Raw genomic sequence first — 15,007 nt, forward strand, 5'->3', positions numbered from 1 at the left:
TCTGGGGGTTGGGCGAGATGACCTCCTGAGATCCCTTCCAACCCTCATTTTTCTGATTCTATGATTTTATTCAGCATTGGTCAAGCCACATCTGGAGTACTTTGTCTAGTTCTAGGCCCCCACAAAGGATGTAGACAAATTAGAGAAAGTCCAGCGGAGGGCAGTGAAAATGGTGAGGGGGCTGGGGCACATGACTTCTGAAGACCCTGAGGGAACTGGGCTTACTTAGTGTGGAGAAGAGAAGACATAGAGGGGATTTGATAGCAACCTTCAACTACCTGAAGGGAGGTTCCAAAGAAGATGGAGTTAGACCAGGCGTTTTCAACCTTTTTTAGCAAGTGTACCCCTTTTGCCTCAAAGTTTCAACTCATGTACCCCATTATTTTTTTCTAGTTTTTAAGGGGGGGGGCAGATTGAGGCCCCCACAGTGAGGGGCCTCAATTGGGGGAGATGCTGCTGCCGCACCTTGGGGCGCGCTCCGTCCCTGTCCACCTGCCCACCTGCATGTACCCCCTACAGCCTTTCTAAGTATCCCTGGGGGTACGTGTACCCCCAGTTGACAACCCCTAAGCTAGACTGTTCTCAGTGGTGGCAGATGACAGAACAAGGAGCAATGGTCTCAAGTTGCAGCAAGGGAAGTTTATGTTAGTTATTAGGAAGAACTTTCTCACTAGAAGAGTAGTAAAGTACAGGAACAGGTTACCCAGAGAGGTGGTGGAATTACCATCCTTAGCTTAAGATCCAGCTAGACCAGGGGTGGGCAAAATATGGCCCACCAGGCGATTTTATCCAGTCTGTGGGTGCCCACCAACTAATTGTACTCTACCCAGCCTGCGTGCCTTGCTTCCACCTTCGTGGGTGCAAAAGCCCAGCCTAGCCAGCACACAACTTCTGTGTGCGGCTGCTGCCACTGCTGCAGTCACCGGGGGACCTGTTCAAATTCCCTGGTGTCCCACTCACTTCAGGCACCAGGTAGGGAAACGGCAGGGTTGGGGTGGGGGAGAGCAGCACCTGGGTGGGAGCACGGAGCATGGGTCTGGGGATGGTGGCAGCATGGATCCTGCTCCCAAGGGGGGGTGGCAGGAGCGCAGAAAAAAGATGGGTAGGTTGTGGGGGTGAGGAAGGGTGGGAGGGGTGTAGGGACCCCCTATACATTCCCCCCCATGGTGCACAACCCCCACTGTCAGTGACAGCAGCAACAGGTGGTGGGCATTTGGGGCACTCATGGCCTGCACAGGTGCTGCCGCCCAGTAGCACATGGCTCTGGCCAGTGCTGCACGTGGTGGGAAGAAGTGCAGCCAGGCTGGCTCACCTCTATCATGCAGGGCTCTGCGTGGTGCACGTGCAGCTCCTGGCACTCACGGGCCATCAGGGGAAGAGTTAAAGTCCCAACTTGAAAATACAAGAAGTAAAAGACAAAATACCAATTTTAGAAAGTGAGAAGGTGTTTATGAAGTATGCTTGCATTTATTTATTAAAGACTGCACTGCATGTACACTCTAAACTGTGGACTAGGCTATATACTGTACTTACACACTAAAGTTCATTTTAAGCTACTTCTGTGACTAAATTCTGTCAATATTGGATCCATAAGCCCATTGTGGATTTTGCTTGCTTCTCTTTTAGAGGAGACTATAAGCAAGTGCCAGTCTTGCACTGCTTTCACTTTGGTAGTTCAAGATCGGGCCCCAAACAAGGGGGATAGCCACTGATAAAGTACAGCAGTTCTGGAAAGAGAAACTGCAAAATAGTAAATAGCTAAGACAAACTTTCATCATTCCCACTATGAATTAAATATAGTAAGTATGATGCTGTATTTTTCCCCCACTCTATAGTTAATGGAAGCACAAGGTTGTTTTCAGTAGTATGGATTATAGTTTCTCTAATAAGTCTAAGACAATTTACACTAAATTAACATTTTACACTGTGCCTCAGATAAAATACTTAAATGTCTCTTTTTAAGTGTTTTGCCTAAGCATATCTAAAGGGGTTCAGTCTGTTAATACATATTAATATCTTCCCTCTGGCTTCTGGAGCTCCCAGACCCTAATACCACTCCTTTTGAGTGGGATGCATGGCATCCTTGTCCCCTTGGAGCACATCTGTTCTTTGACTTAGGATCATATCCTGAGACCTGAATGCTTGCAACCCCAATTAAGCTAATGACAAGGCTTTTTTTGGAGGCCGGGAGCACCATCCACCTCTTAAGGATGAGATGTGTGGTCAGGAGCTGAATGCAGCTCTTCTGCACACCTTGCTTTTGTTGAGCTGCGAAATAAGGAAGACATGGCCTGGACTTTAACTTGAACCACTGGTTGAACCCACCCATTTATAGAGCATTTCCATATTTTTTTCTAAAGTTTATTTCCAAAATGAGAAACGTTTATAAAACTTAGCTTTTTTGCTCAAACCAAGTGACTTTCACTCCTGAGGATTCAGAGTTTATTTTGGGTAAAGGTATTTAAATACAAAGGATCTTGAGTTGGTCTAATAAAAGATATCAGATTTACCCAAAGAACCTTGTCTGCCCAGGATCTTGAGAAAATTCTGCTCTGGGGGTCAGTTTAGAATCAATATTCCATGAGCTAAATTCTACAGTGGTAATGTGTAAATCTGTAGTGACTCTTGAAATCCATGGAGGTGCTCCAGATATACAATGAAAACAGCACAGTTTGCTCCATTATGCTTACATGAGAGTTTCCTGACCTTTAATACATAGTGCAGCATAACCGAAATGAACCATTGTTGCAGTAGTGAAAAAATGTGTGGATAACAATCACATGCTTCCTTTGGAAAGAAAAAGGGGAGATCTATTTTTAATCCTACTGTATTTTGGTTACTTTAATCTCTCTATTCCACTCCCCCAAAGTTTATAGAGTTATATACATTACCTCTTTTGTCAGGGTTGTTCTTTGTGAGATCAGAACAAAATCTGCAACACAATATCTAGGATACAATCCAAACAAGTAATAAGAAAGAAAATTCTTAGGAAAATGACTCTGCCATTGTTCTTATCATGGAGAGTGATTATTTCCTTTGGAATTTAACTTGCCTACAGAGTCTGTCATAGAATAGTCTATTCAAAAGGATATCATGAATTTGAAAATCATACTTTGTCTTTAGAAATTGTGAACCTCTCCTAGACATCAGAAACCCTTCCGATTACTATAGCTAGAAGGAAGCAGTGACAAGAACATGCATCTTTCCTCTTTGAATTTTTTTGGTTTGTTTATGGCATGTATCTGACAACACTTTATCTGCAGTTAGTCTCACTGTTCCCCTGGATAGTCAGTAGGCCCCAGTTTGATTTACATGGCCAAATCCCTACATCTTCTCAAGACCCCATGGGAGTGTGGTGGGAGGGATTCTTTGGGCATTTACACACATGCTTCGGGAAATGGGGGAGGAGGGGGCGTCTCTGAGAGCCGTTTTAATTAAAGCGTCTGGAGCGTCACGTGGATCAGTGTCCCCACATTGAAAAATGGCAGCGGGGGCACTATAATGGCCCTCCACCATTTTTCAGCACGGGGATACTGATATACATGACGTTGGAGTCCGCCTTAATTGAGTCTGTTCTGATGTGCTGTAATTACAGCATGTTGGAGCAGCCTCCTTGCATGTGTATAAGTACCCTTTATGAGCTGGCAGGTCAGCATGCATTGATCTGACTGCAGGAGCAGTCACTTGGTTTTCCTTTGCTGAGAAATCCTTATAAAAACCAGTAGTGAAGCAGAAAATGCTATTCTCTTATATATGGATTTCATTGAGTTCTTTCAGCTATGGTAATCAGGGTATGTGTGTGTGTGTGTGTGTGTGTGTGTGTGTGTGTGTGTGTGTGTGTGATGTTTCTTTAAGAAATTCCGGAAACTGGCGGTTTCCAATTTTAAAAAAAGGTCAAGAGGACACTCTTGTTAAATGTAATACAGAGACAAAAAAGTATTCCCCCTTAGACTGAATGGCAGGAGTGAGTGTGAACATGTAAAGACCTATAGGAAAACCTTGGGGCTCCAAGATCTGTCAGTGCAGCCTCTCCAGGAACGTTAAGTCTTTTTATCTACAGTAGGGGGGAGTACATTCAGCATTAGTAATAGTGGTAGACCATGCTATAAAGCACTTCTGGTATAGAACCAATTATACTGTCATAGTTGTCCTTGCCTCATTTTAGTGAAACTATTCCTCTCCAACCCAATAAACCAAATAAGATATCTGGGTAAAATCACAGCTTTCTGGTATTGCTCTGTCTAAAACAGGTACTTTTGCTACCTAGCTGTTTAGGTCATGGAATTGTATGTCTTTACACTCCCAACATAGCAATGCTGGCAGAAGTCAGTTAGGGTGGGCCTGGCCTAAGGGTGGGCTTTCCAAAAGAACCTAAGAGAAGAACCAGACTCCCATCACAAGCCAGGTATGAAGATCCATTAGGTAATTTTGAAAAATCCTTTCCCAATTTAACAACCTCACCCGCAAAAAAACCTTAAAAACTGTATAATTGATTGCAGCTAGCTTACTTTGTTTTGCATGAACTATAGCCCCTGAACATGTAAGTATATACATATGTACTAGCTGAAACCCGCAAAACATTTGCGATTTAAATTTTTTTTTGCAAAAGTATTTCTTTAAATATAGAATTTTTAGTTATCCTTTAACCAAATACTGTAGTGGAATCAAAACTTCTCACATAAAGGCTATATAAAGCTTGTAAAGGCTACATAAAGCTCAGGGCCTGCTGGCAGCTTGCCCTGCAGCCATGGGAGAGGTGAGCAAGCTCCAGGGGGGAAAAAAAAGTATCAGGCCCCTCACCACTTCTATTTTTTTTTTTCCCCTTCGGTGGAGCCTGCCCACTCCGCGATGGGGGTGCCCCGGTGCTTCATTCTAGCTCTGACTTTCTTGCCTTGCCTGCACTGAGATTGGTTGTTTTAGTAAGCATTGTGATTGGCTGCTGAGACAACCAATCAGAGTGCTCCAGACAGACAGAATAAGCCTATTATTATTAGAAGTGGACAACAAACTATTTATCCCAGAGTCTTGATTATACTTTGAATTCTTTTACAGGATACCGTTTGGAGGAAATAGCAGAACTGAAAACTTGCATCAAGAGGGTAAAGTATGAAAGTGACTCTCATGGTTCTAAATTAGAAAATTAAAAATACAACTTTAATAGCAGAAAATGTAAAGGCAGTTCATCCTTTCTGTCAAAGTCATGTATACATCTCAATGTCTTTTCAGAATTCCTTTCATTATGTATTTCTTGAGGGTTTAACATCTGCAAGCAGACATAATAACTAATGTCATTATGTTAATTGTTTCACTTTTACATTGCTCTCTACATTATTTGTAAATCAGTAGATCTCAGCTGAGATACTGAGGTGCCCCTTTAAAGATCCTTTGATGGGTGATGTGGCACCTGGCCCCTGTGTAAGGAGGTAAGTGCTGGCTCCGTAGCTGGTGGGAAGAGCTACAGGGGAGTCCCCAGAGGAGCAGCTGTAGCTATGGGGGCTATGCTGTCCCTCTAAGGGGAAAATGCAGAAAAGAAAAAAAAAATGAGCAGGCATGGCAGGATCCTGCCCTTACTTGGCACCTATACCAAACTCTGCATCCAGTGGCTCTTGTCACTCCCTTCCTCATCTTGTAGGGATAGCTACCTCCCTTAGGGGTCTAGTGACCCACCCCTGAACTCCCCAGTCTGCCACACTGAGCAGTCCATACCATTGCTAAACAAGGTGAACCACCTCTGCCATGCTCTGAAGGGGTACCCTGCCCATTGCTACTTGCCCTGCCACCCCATGAGATCCTTTTAAGGGTGCCACAGGGTGCGAGAAGGTGAGTGCTTCAGGAAATAAATTGATTTTTGAAGGGGTGCCACTATATTCCAAAAAATTATGAAACGTGCCTCAAGTCTAAAAAGGTTGAGAACCATTGTTTTACACTGAACTCTACCGCCTTTAGAAAGAACTTTGGGCCTTACATATTTGGTTGTGATGCTTGATTTTGTTGATTTTTTTGTCTTACACTGATGTAGTAACATTTCTGTTTTTGTAGATGAGCACAGAAAATGGTTCTCTGCTGGAGAAAATGAAAGTACTTCAGAAAGCCACAGACAATAAGTCTCCCAGGTGTTGTTTGTTGTTAGCTGTTCACAAGAGTACAGAAACTCTAACAATTTCCCAGTACAGTTCTTTTGACTGTGGATCAGGTATGTCATTCTCGGAAGGAACATCACTGCAGAATAAGTAAAAATGTTGAGCTGAATTTGCTTTATCTGCCCAACTCCAAGGGCCTTTATACACATACTTTTTTCCCGTGATGGAGATCCACCACTTTGGAGCAGACTCATTTAATTGAGTCTGCTCCACGTGCGAGCTGAAGCAAACTGTGTTGCACTGCATGCAGTTGTATAAGTGGCAAAATGCATGTCAGCACACAAAAAATGGTAGCAGTGAGCTTTTGAACTAAAGCACCTCCAAGGTGTTTTTGTTCAAAAGTGCACCACCACCATTTTCTCAGTGCCTGGTGCTGCAGTGTTTGCACATATAAAAATGTCCCAAGAGACTGATAACATCTGGTTTGTGATTTGTTGGTTTTGGAAACCAGCAGCAGAAGCTTGTCTCTTACCAAGTTATGAGCTGAAGAGTTTACCACTGTTTTAAGCCTTCGGTTAGAGTAAAATGAGTACAGTTAAACAAAGATTAGGGTTACCAGCTACCTGCAGCTACCCCTAATAGTGAACTTAAAGGGAACTTAGAAGTAGGTTTAACTCAATAGGACTCAGTTAGAAGTAGGTTTGACACAGTAAGTCTTCAGTGGATTCAGACCAGGACTGTGTCTTTGGGCAAGTGTGAGGTATGCATGTAAGGAAATGTCTTAGCTGTTAGTTAATAGTTCTGTTAGAAAAGTTCAAGTTCTGATTCCTTAGCATCCCATGTATGAAAAGGCAAAAATACTAGAGCTGAAACAGCTTCACAGCTGGTATGAGCCTCCAGGCTGTTGCTTTGTGGAACATGGATCCATATTCCATGGGAAAGGCGCTATACAAACAAGACTTAACACCAGTCAAGTAACAGGGGTATTGTAACTATCCATACTGATATCTAAAGCCTAAGTAGATTGACCTTCACTGAGGGAGGCATTAACAATTGCCCGTTGAGTTCATGCAGGCCCCTTTCCTGTCATGTCAGAGTGCCTCTCAAGTATTAGTTCTCAGGAGAGTCAGTTTTATCTTTTCTGGTGATGAGTTGCATGGTGTTTGTGCACTCAGACCTCTCCCTCTGTGGTTTATACCTTCAGTATTTAAAATATAATTGTTGTGGAGGATGAAGCAATCTCTCTGGGAGATAAATTCAATCCTGTAGAGGGTTTTGAACATCAGGACAGAAATCTTGAACGTTGAAGCTGTAAGACCCTAACATGGCTAACAGCATTTGGGTTAAAAAATCACAAGACCCTGACCAAATATTTAAAATGTGTTACCTTTGCACTAATTAAAATGAAAACCTCTTTTTAACACTGTGCTTTGAAGTTTGCCAAAACAATTGAATTTCATACCATAATTTGCCCTGCCAAATGTGCAAACAAATCAGAAACTCTGCTTAGAAGCTAGAGGGGGTATAAATAGGACTTGATTGGAAGTCAAGATTCAAGTTTTAACTAGAGAATTACAAACAATGCCAGTTGAATAATGACTCTGTCTAGACTAAGATTTAAAATGTATGATAAAACATAGGATCATAGGAAAGTAGGGCTGGAAAGGGACCTCATAAAGTCATCTAGTTCAGCCTGCTGCTCAAACCATCCACCCAAGTGTCTGTCCAACCTGCTCTTAAAAATTTCCAAGGATGGAAATTTCACAGTTTCTCTAGGCAGCCTGCTCCAGCCTCAGAGTTAGGAAGTTCCTCCCCATCTCCAACCTAAATTTTCCCAGCTGAAACTTGAGGCCATTGCTCCTAGTCCTGTCCCCTATAGTGAGAGAAAAAACAAACAGAACACACACACATAAACTAGACACATTATGAAAAACTGTTTGAAAGATCTAGTATAGACAAAGGACAGTATAGCTATCAGCATATGCTAAACTGGTTGAGACCAGAGCCTAATCTCTCTACACATTAGTGCATAATAAACTATTTCACTTAAAGGCAGATATACCTTGCATAGATTTTTTTAAACATGGTACTTAATATGTATCACCAGAGAGGTTTAAACATGATGTCTTTGTTAGACAGGGGCCATTGTGACTGGCAGTTAGGCCAGTTCTGCCCCAACATCCTTGAATGCGCGGCCCCCCCGTGCGCGGACATAAATAATCCCTTGAATGTTACTCCAGTGAAAAGTAGCTGTTCCGTAGCCTTTACAGTACATTGTGGAAGACGTGTTAATGTTAAGAATGTGTGATTTATGAGTCCACAAACTCTGGGTTTTTTTGGAAATAGAGCAATTGTTTCTTAGTTGTAGCCTCATAAAATGGAGTATTTTTGCAGTGGGGAAAAATCATAATTTGGAAATCATTCTGGAACTGTGGGAAGCTTTGAAGAATCAAAGTAAATTTACCTGCCCTCATGAAACATTAATGCTTTTTCCTACTGCAATACATTGACAGAGAAACAGTAGCTTATGCTTTGAGTTACTCACCACGTCTACTGGTAAAAGATAATTTAGTGGAACAGAAATGCATTTGCCAGAGTTTGCGGGGTTGGGGGGAGTTTTGCTGGTGTTAAACCAGAAAATCAAATTGATATTAAAACTTTGCTGTCTACTACTTCATCATTGTAAAACTGACCTGTGCTCTAGAAAAGAATGTATTCCAATGTAAAACTGACTCAAAACAATAAGTAGGGAATTTTTGTCTCTTTCAGAAAGCACCCATTGCTTTGATAGCTGTCATGTGGCTACATGCATTTCCATGCAATGTGTTGCTGGGACAACCTTAGTGGAGGAAGATATAAGCTGAATGAAAGAAATGTATAAACAGCTGTAAGAACTGATTTTGTATTTGTTGTTATGAAAATAAATGAAGGGGCCTGGATACAATTTTCCCACTGGAAAGTTCATAGGGGAGTGAAACACAGCAAGGAGCTCAGCAAGTATAGAACTAGAACAATGACAATTTGGTACAGCCAATTGTGTTTATAAAAGTCTGGGGAGATAGGTAAAACGGTGATTATTTACATGATAATGGTGACCAGTCCTAACAGGACTATTTATGTGAAATGAAGTGGTGCACATGTTTTGGAGCTCTTGGGAAGGACTCCTGAAACTGTTTCAGGTGTCTAGGGCCAGGGCTGTGTCCTTAGGTGTGTTTGGGCAACACTTGGCACAATGGGGCCTTGGTCTTTGGAGTCTCTTGATTCCACAGAACAGAAAATGGCTATTTGGACTTCTCCTGGGATTCATGATAGGGCCATTTGCAAGCAAAGCTCTGCTACAATCCTAACTATAATTGCAAAGGTGTCATAACAAATATTCAAACCAATTTCCATGGAAACCTCAATTTCATCTCTGAATTTTAGCATGTTTTAAGACAGCAGGAGTGGTAAAAATCATGTAGTGGTTGTATGCATGGAGAAATGCTTATTCTTTGCATTAACTCTTTATTGGCTCAAATTTCTGTGTATATGAGAAAATTATGCATGCAAATTTAGAGACTTTTAAAAAATGTTATCTCCCCTGTAAAATGCTTGAATCAGATTCACATTTGGGTTTCCGTTCTCATTTCCTCTCAGCATAAATATGAGTCTGAGAGACACAACAGCGAAATGATTCCAAAGCATATAGCAATTTTAAACACGGATCCTTTAATAAAAGAGTAAGTTTTTAAAATCCTCTCTGTACAAAGTTGCAATTGCTAATCATTTGTTTAATTTGGATTTACAGTGTAATGTACAATATAATCATTTTTATTCTTTAAGGAAATGAGAACCTAACTTTCTACTTGATATTATGTTAATAACGTACCCAAGAAGGTAGTTTCTAGAAGAAGCAATGCCGTACATCAAAAGAACGCTAAGAAAAGTGGAGTAAATTTAGAAGACAGAAACTGAGAAACAGAAAGCAGCTCAGAGAGACTTGTTATCCAGCCAGAACATGGGATTTAATGTAATACTCCACAAATAGGTTTGCTGCTGTGTCTAGAGGTCAGTGGAAACATGATTAGTTCTGTCTTAGAGATGTTTAAACTTGGATGCCTAACTCTGGTGCTAGGAAAGTGCATGCAGAACCTCCTGATTTCAGTGGGAGATGAACATTGGCATGTAGGGCAACAATACACATGGCTCTTAGGAGGAGAGTATTCACTCAGGCCTTGTACCTTCAGGATTTATAATGTCACTGACATTTCTTTTTTTTTTTTTGTAGAGCTTGCTGCTGCTGAAAGCATGTTTGCTGTAATTTACATTGAATATCAAGCAAAACTAGGTAACTTGTGTCACAGATCTGACCAAACACTTTTTACTGGTGACTCACAAGACTGCTGTGAGATCAGCCAGCCTCTGTGTCTCCTGGGTGATCTGAGCTTTCAAATGGGCCTCTCAGCACATTCTCAAGGTGCAGATCATCTGCCTTTTACTCCCTTGCTAGAGTGCAAATGTGAAGTCTTAACTAGCTGTGCCCTGAGTTAATGTTGCCTGTGGGCATGCAGAGGCTTCAGCTTAAGTGTTCAGGAGGATGCAATAGGTGTAGACAGACAAATCGAGACAGTCTTTGTGCAGAGTTTCTAAGCACACGTTACTGCTCTCAGTCGTGTGAGAAACACAGTTCATTCAGAAAACAAGTGTGCATACTGAGTGCAGTGCTCCTCAATCAGCTCACCCTTCCTTAGGGGATGTGTCTTATGTCAGGTGACATCTGGATCTGCCTTAAGAAAAGGCCACTACTCTACCAGGTAAGGACAGTATTATGCCATTTTTCCTCTGATTAAAACTGTCCCCTAGGATCAGAGTTGTTTTAGTGTGAGTACATGTCACTGGTAGAACATTTAAGTAATTGACCCTCTAGTATTAACCCTTGTTTTAGTAATTTAAGAGAAAGGATGTAACATAAGCATGTTCAGGGATTTATGCCTGCTCAGACATGATACAGTCTGTGCTGGCTCAGACACAAACTTTAACCCAAACACAGTCCATCAAGGGTTAACTCCCAGGTCTGAGTCTCTTCAGAACCCGGGAAGGTGACTCTGGCTTACTGCTGCAATCTTCTCTCTCAGGCTGGCTGTGACTCAGTTCCCTGCCCTGGTATCACTGCTCCCAATCTCACAGCACTTCGGTCTCTTCCTAGACCCAAAGAGTAGAGTCTGTAATCCTATATTGCAGCCACTGGCCAGACTCTCACAGTCTATCCATCTGTCTGTCTCTGCCTTTCTCTCCCTGGGAGCCTTTTACTTCCTGTGGGCCAGCTAATTATCTCCTTCAGCTGGCCCAGTCCTCCTGAGCAGCCTGTAATTAGCATTACTGCTCACAGCTGGGCTACAGCCTCTGGCCCCACAGCCTACTACAGTCTGCCACAGGTAGTTGCAGGACAGGGTGGCACCTTTAAGGTTAGGCTGTACCCTATGGAAAGCTTATGCTTTTCTGAAGGAGTTAGTGGTACCACGCAGCCTCATCTTTGGCCTTAGGAATTTTACTAAAGGACAGACAAAAAGACAACAGGAAGGTAAAGACCAGCCTTACAATGGAAATGGAATTTGCATTGTAATACAGGTGTGTGCAGGATGCATAATCACCAACAGAATTCTTTGATTTCCCAAATCTTCACAAATATTTTAAGTGATATTTCTGTTTTTCTCAGAAATTTTCTGTTGCTGAAAACACATCACTTAAGGTTACCTTACACTTCAATGATAGATGAAATGATATCCATTGGTAGTGGATAAATGGAAATACAGTGCTTCGATTACAAATAATAGACATATAGAAGCATTTTTACATAAGGATATGGAATTAGAAGGGATGTCTTGGGTCACTGAGTCCAGTTCCCTGCTATTACAGACAACTTTACAATACTGTATTTATAAGCTGATCAAGCACAGCCTTAAAGTGAAGGCAAGAAACCAAACTGTTTCCACGGGCAGGATGTTCCATAACCATACTGATCTAATGGTCAGAAATCTTCCAGCCTGCATTTATTCATGGGTAATTTATATCCATTTGTTTTTGTGCCAGCATTGTCTTGTAGATTAAGCAGCTCTTCTCTCTCCCTGGTCTTTACTTTCCTGACATATTCATAGAGAGCAGTCATATCTCCTCAGACTTTATTTTGCTAGGCTAAATAAGCCAACTGTTTTAGTGTCCTGTTGTAAAGTAGGCTAATCATTACTCTTATCATTTTAGAAGCCCTTTTATACCTTTTCCAGTTTGATTTAATCTTTTCTGAACAAGTGTGGTGAGAATTGTGTTCTGCATTCCAGATCAGGTCTCACCAGTGCCTTCTCCAGTGGTACTAATACTCCCCTGATACATCCAATCATAGCATTTGCCTTTTTCATGATTAGAACACATGGGCGATGAATCTCCTGCTGTCATTTCCAGCTGATGTGCCCTTGAGAAAAAAAAATTCTTACTTGTCCTTAAGTGCATAGCCAATCAGACATCATCCCATATCTGTTACATCAGCCCTCAAGCTTATTCATTTCCTCCTGTATAATAATGACTATCATTTCTGCTGATGATGCTTTTCAATGTTTTATCTAAACGAACTAGCACACTCCTACTGTTTGTGGAGAGTTTATTAAAGAAAATATTAAGTAAGAGTGTCCCAACACTAATCTTTGAGGAACACCACTTGCAACTTCCCTCTAGCCCAATAATTCTCCTTTCAACACAAACCATTATCATTTCCCATTTAGCCAGTTCTTATCCAGTTTACCTTATTTCTCATGTGGTACCAGATCAAATGAATGTCAGATGGTTTTCTGAAGTCTGACCATATCATATCTACTACTTTCCCCCTGTCTACAAAATCAGTTATGTTATCAAAGAAAGATATGTTTGTCTGTACAATCTTCTTTTGCATTTTATTCCATTTTACCCTTTTTATCTCATCTGACCTCATGAGGTCCCTTCCTGCCTTATTTTTCTATGATCCTGTGATCTCTAAATCTTAAATCATTCTTTCTTTCAAATTTTGCCATAATGCCTTGCATATTATTGAGACTGGACCAACAGCCTGGTTGTCTAGATAACTATCCCTCCATCCCTTCTTAAATATAAATATCACTATGCTGTTTTCCAGTTATTAGAGATGATTGCCGGCTTACTAGAATTATTAAAAATATTTCTTACTGGCACTGATATTTCATTTGTCAGTTCTTTCAGAATTATGGGATAGAGAATTTTTGGTCCCTTTTGACTGGATGCATTTGTTACCACCTTGTATGTGGTAATTTCTGTTCCCACTAGTCATCCTGCCCTTTACCCTCCATGGTCATTATCATTGTCTCAGTTTTCGAACTGGGACAATGATAAAGTGTTTAGTTTTTGGGCCATACCAAGACTTCTACCCCTGGCCCAATTTCTACCCCTGCCACTTCATGGCAGCTCCCTGTCTTGTTCTTGTTTTAATTCCATGGCAGAACCAGCTTTTACTCTTTAACTAGACCTTGCACAAGAAATTAATCTTGACTTTGGCCATTTTTACTTTATCCCTACCCTTCGTGATGTAACGTTTGTTAACCAGGCTCTTTTCCATTACCTGTAAGCTCTCTGCTTACTCAAAATATCCTTTTCTTGGGTGGGTACCCAATTAGGTAGATAGTCCTATCTTACATGTTTTGCTGTTGCCTGCATTGCAAGTTACAGGCAACTTTCGTACCTTTGGTAAAAAGAAATTCCAGATTGCTTCAATGCTCAAGTTCCTGGGCTCCATAGTCCTCCTGTGCCTATTAATTTGATTCCTAAAGCTTTTCAAAATGTACCCTTCTGAAGTCAGGAACCTTGCTTATAGGACCATTTCTATTAATCCTTCCATTTAAAATAAATTGAATTAACTCATGATCACTCAATCCAGATGTCTTGTAATATATTCACTGCTTTTCAAAGCCAAGTCTAAAATAATAACACCTCTTATTGGTACAATGACTGCTTGTTGAAGAAATCTTTTGGCTCTCACATCCATGAATATCATCGTGCTACTATTCTTAGTCGTATTAATTTTTCAGTCCACCTGGGAAGTTAGTCTTTCACAATGGCACAATTACTACTACTGTTATTATTTCTAATAAGATTAAAGAAATCCTTGCCCATATCCAAAGCTGACCTATAGCAGACCCTTTGCACCATCTCACTAACATTTTTCCTACCGTCATCTCCCAAAAGGATTTTGACCCAAATTGATTTTATCCATGTCACCCCTTATATTTTTTTAATCTCTCACATCATTTGTGTGTAATGCTTACCTACCACCTTTGTGTTTACTTCTGTCATGAACAACAGCTGCCTTTCACTACCCATGTTCCAATCACTACTGCTATCCACCATTTCTCTTTCCTCTGTAATATCTGGTTTCACGTCCTGCCCCTCTAAATCTAGTTCCTCTATTCTGTTGGACAAGTTTCTTGCATTGGCGGTCAAATATTTCAGTTATTTCTCACTGACCTTGTCCACTATTTTTGCTGAATACATCTGAGCCTAGCAACTGTATCTTCCACCTGACTACTACCAATGCCAGTACTGTATAAGGACTTTTCTTTCATATATATGTACAATTCCATATTGTACTGTTATTGAAATAAAGTGAATGCAGTGTAAGTGCTATTTTGTATAAGTTACTTTCCAAATGGCCCAATACAGTAAAAATGCATCAGCAGTCCATACTAAGGAGTCGTTTACACACAAATCCCACATTCAGTGCACATATATATTACCACTGCCACCTAACCTCACTGCTGACTCCATCATTAGCTGGGGAAGGATTGAAAACTAAAGAAAACTTGCTTCCAACTGTGGAAGTGTGTAATAACTTAATTTTTAAATCCTAAACAAACCAGGTTTGAGTTTTGTGTCAGGGAGTTGCCTGACTATTG

The 15,007-nt window shown here is 41.1% G+C and overlaps 1 long non-coding RNA gene across 11 annotated transcripts in view; it reads left to right on the top strand.

Moving 5' to 3' along the window:
• LOC132246520 (uncharacterized) overlaps window positions 1-15,007 on the top strand; it is a 76,417-nt gene that overhangs the window by 59,329 nt on the left and 2,081 nt on the right. For 4 of the 11 annotated variants that reach the window (XR_009457853.1, XR_009457846.1, XR_009457845.1 and 1 more), the window contains 2 exons: window positions 5,053-6,193; window positions 8,850-14,732. This is a non-coding gene — a long non-coding RNA (uncharacterized LOC132246520). Of the gene's footprint in view, window positions 1-5,052; window positions 6,194-8,849; window positions 14,733-15,007 lie in introns of those variants that run through there. The other 7 variants (XR_009457862.1, XR_009457861.1, XR_009457850.1 and 4 more) reach the window with 7 other exon arrangements.

The sequence above is a fragment of the Alligator mississippiensis genome, chromosome 1 (genome assembly GCF_030867095.1).
Source record: "Alligator mississippiensis isolate rAllMis1 chromosome 1, rAllMis1, whole genome shotgun sequence".
In the NCBI taxonomy this organism is placed as follows: Eukaryota; Metazoa; Chordata; order Crocodylia; family Alligatoridae; genus Alligator; species Alligator mississippiensis.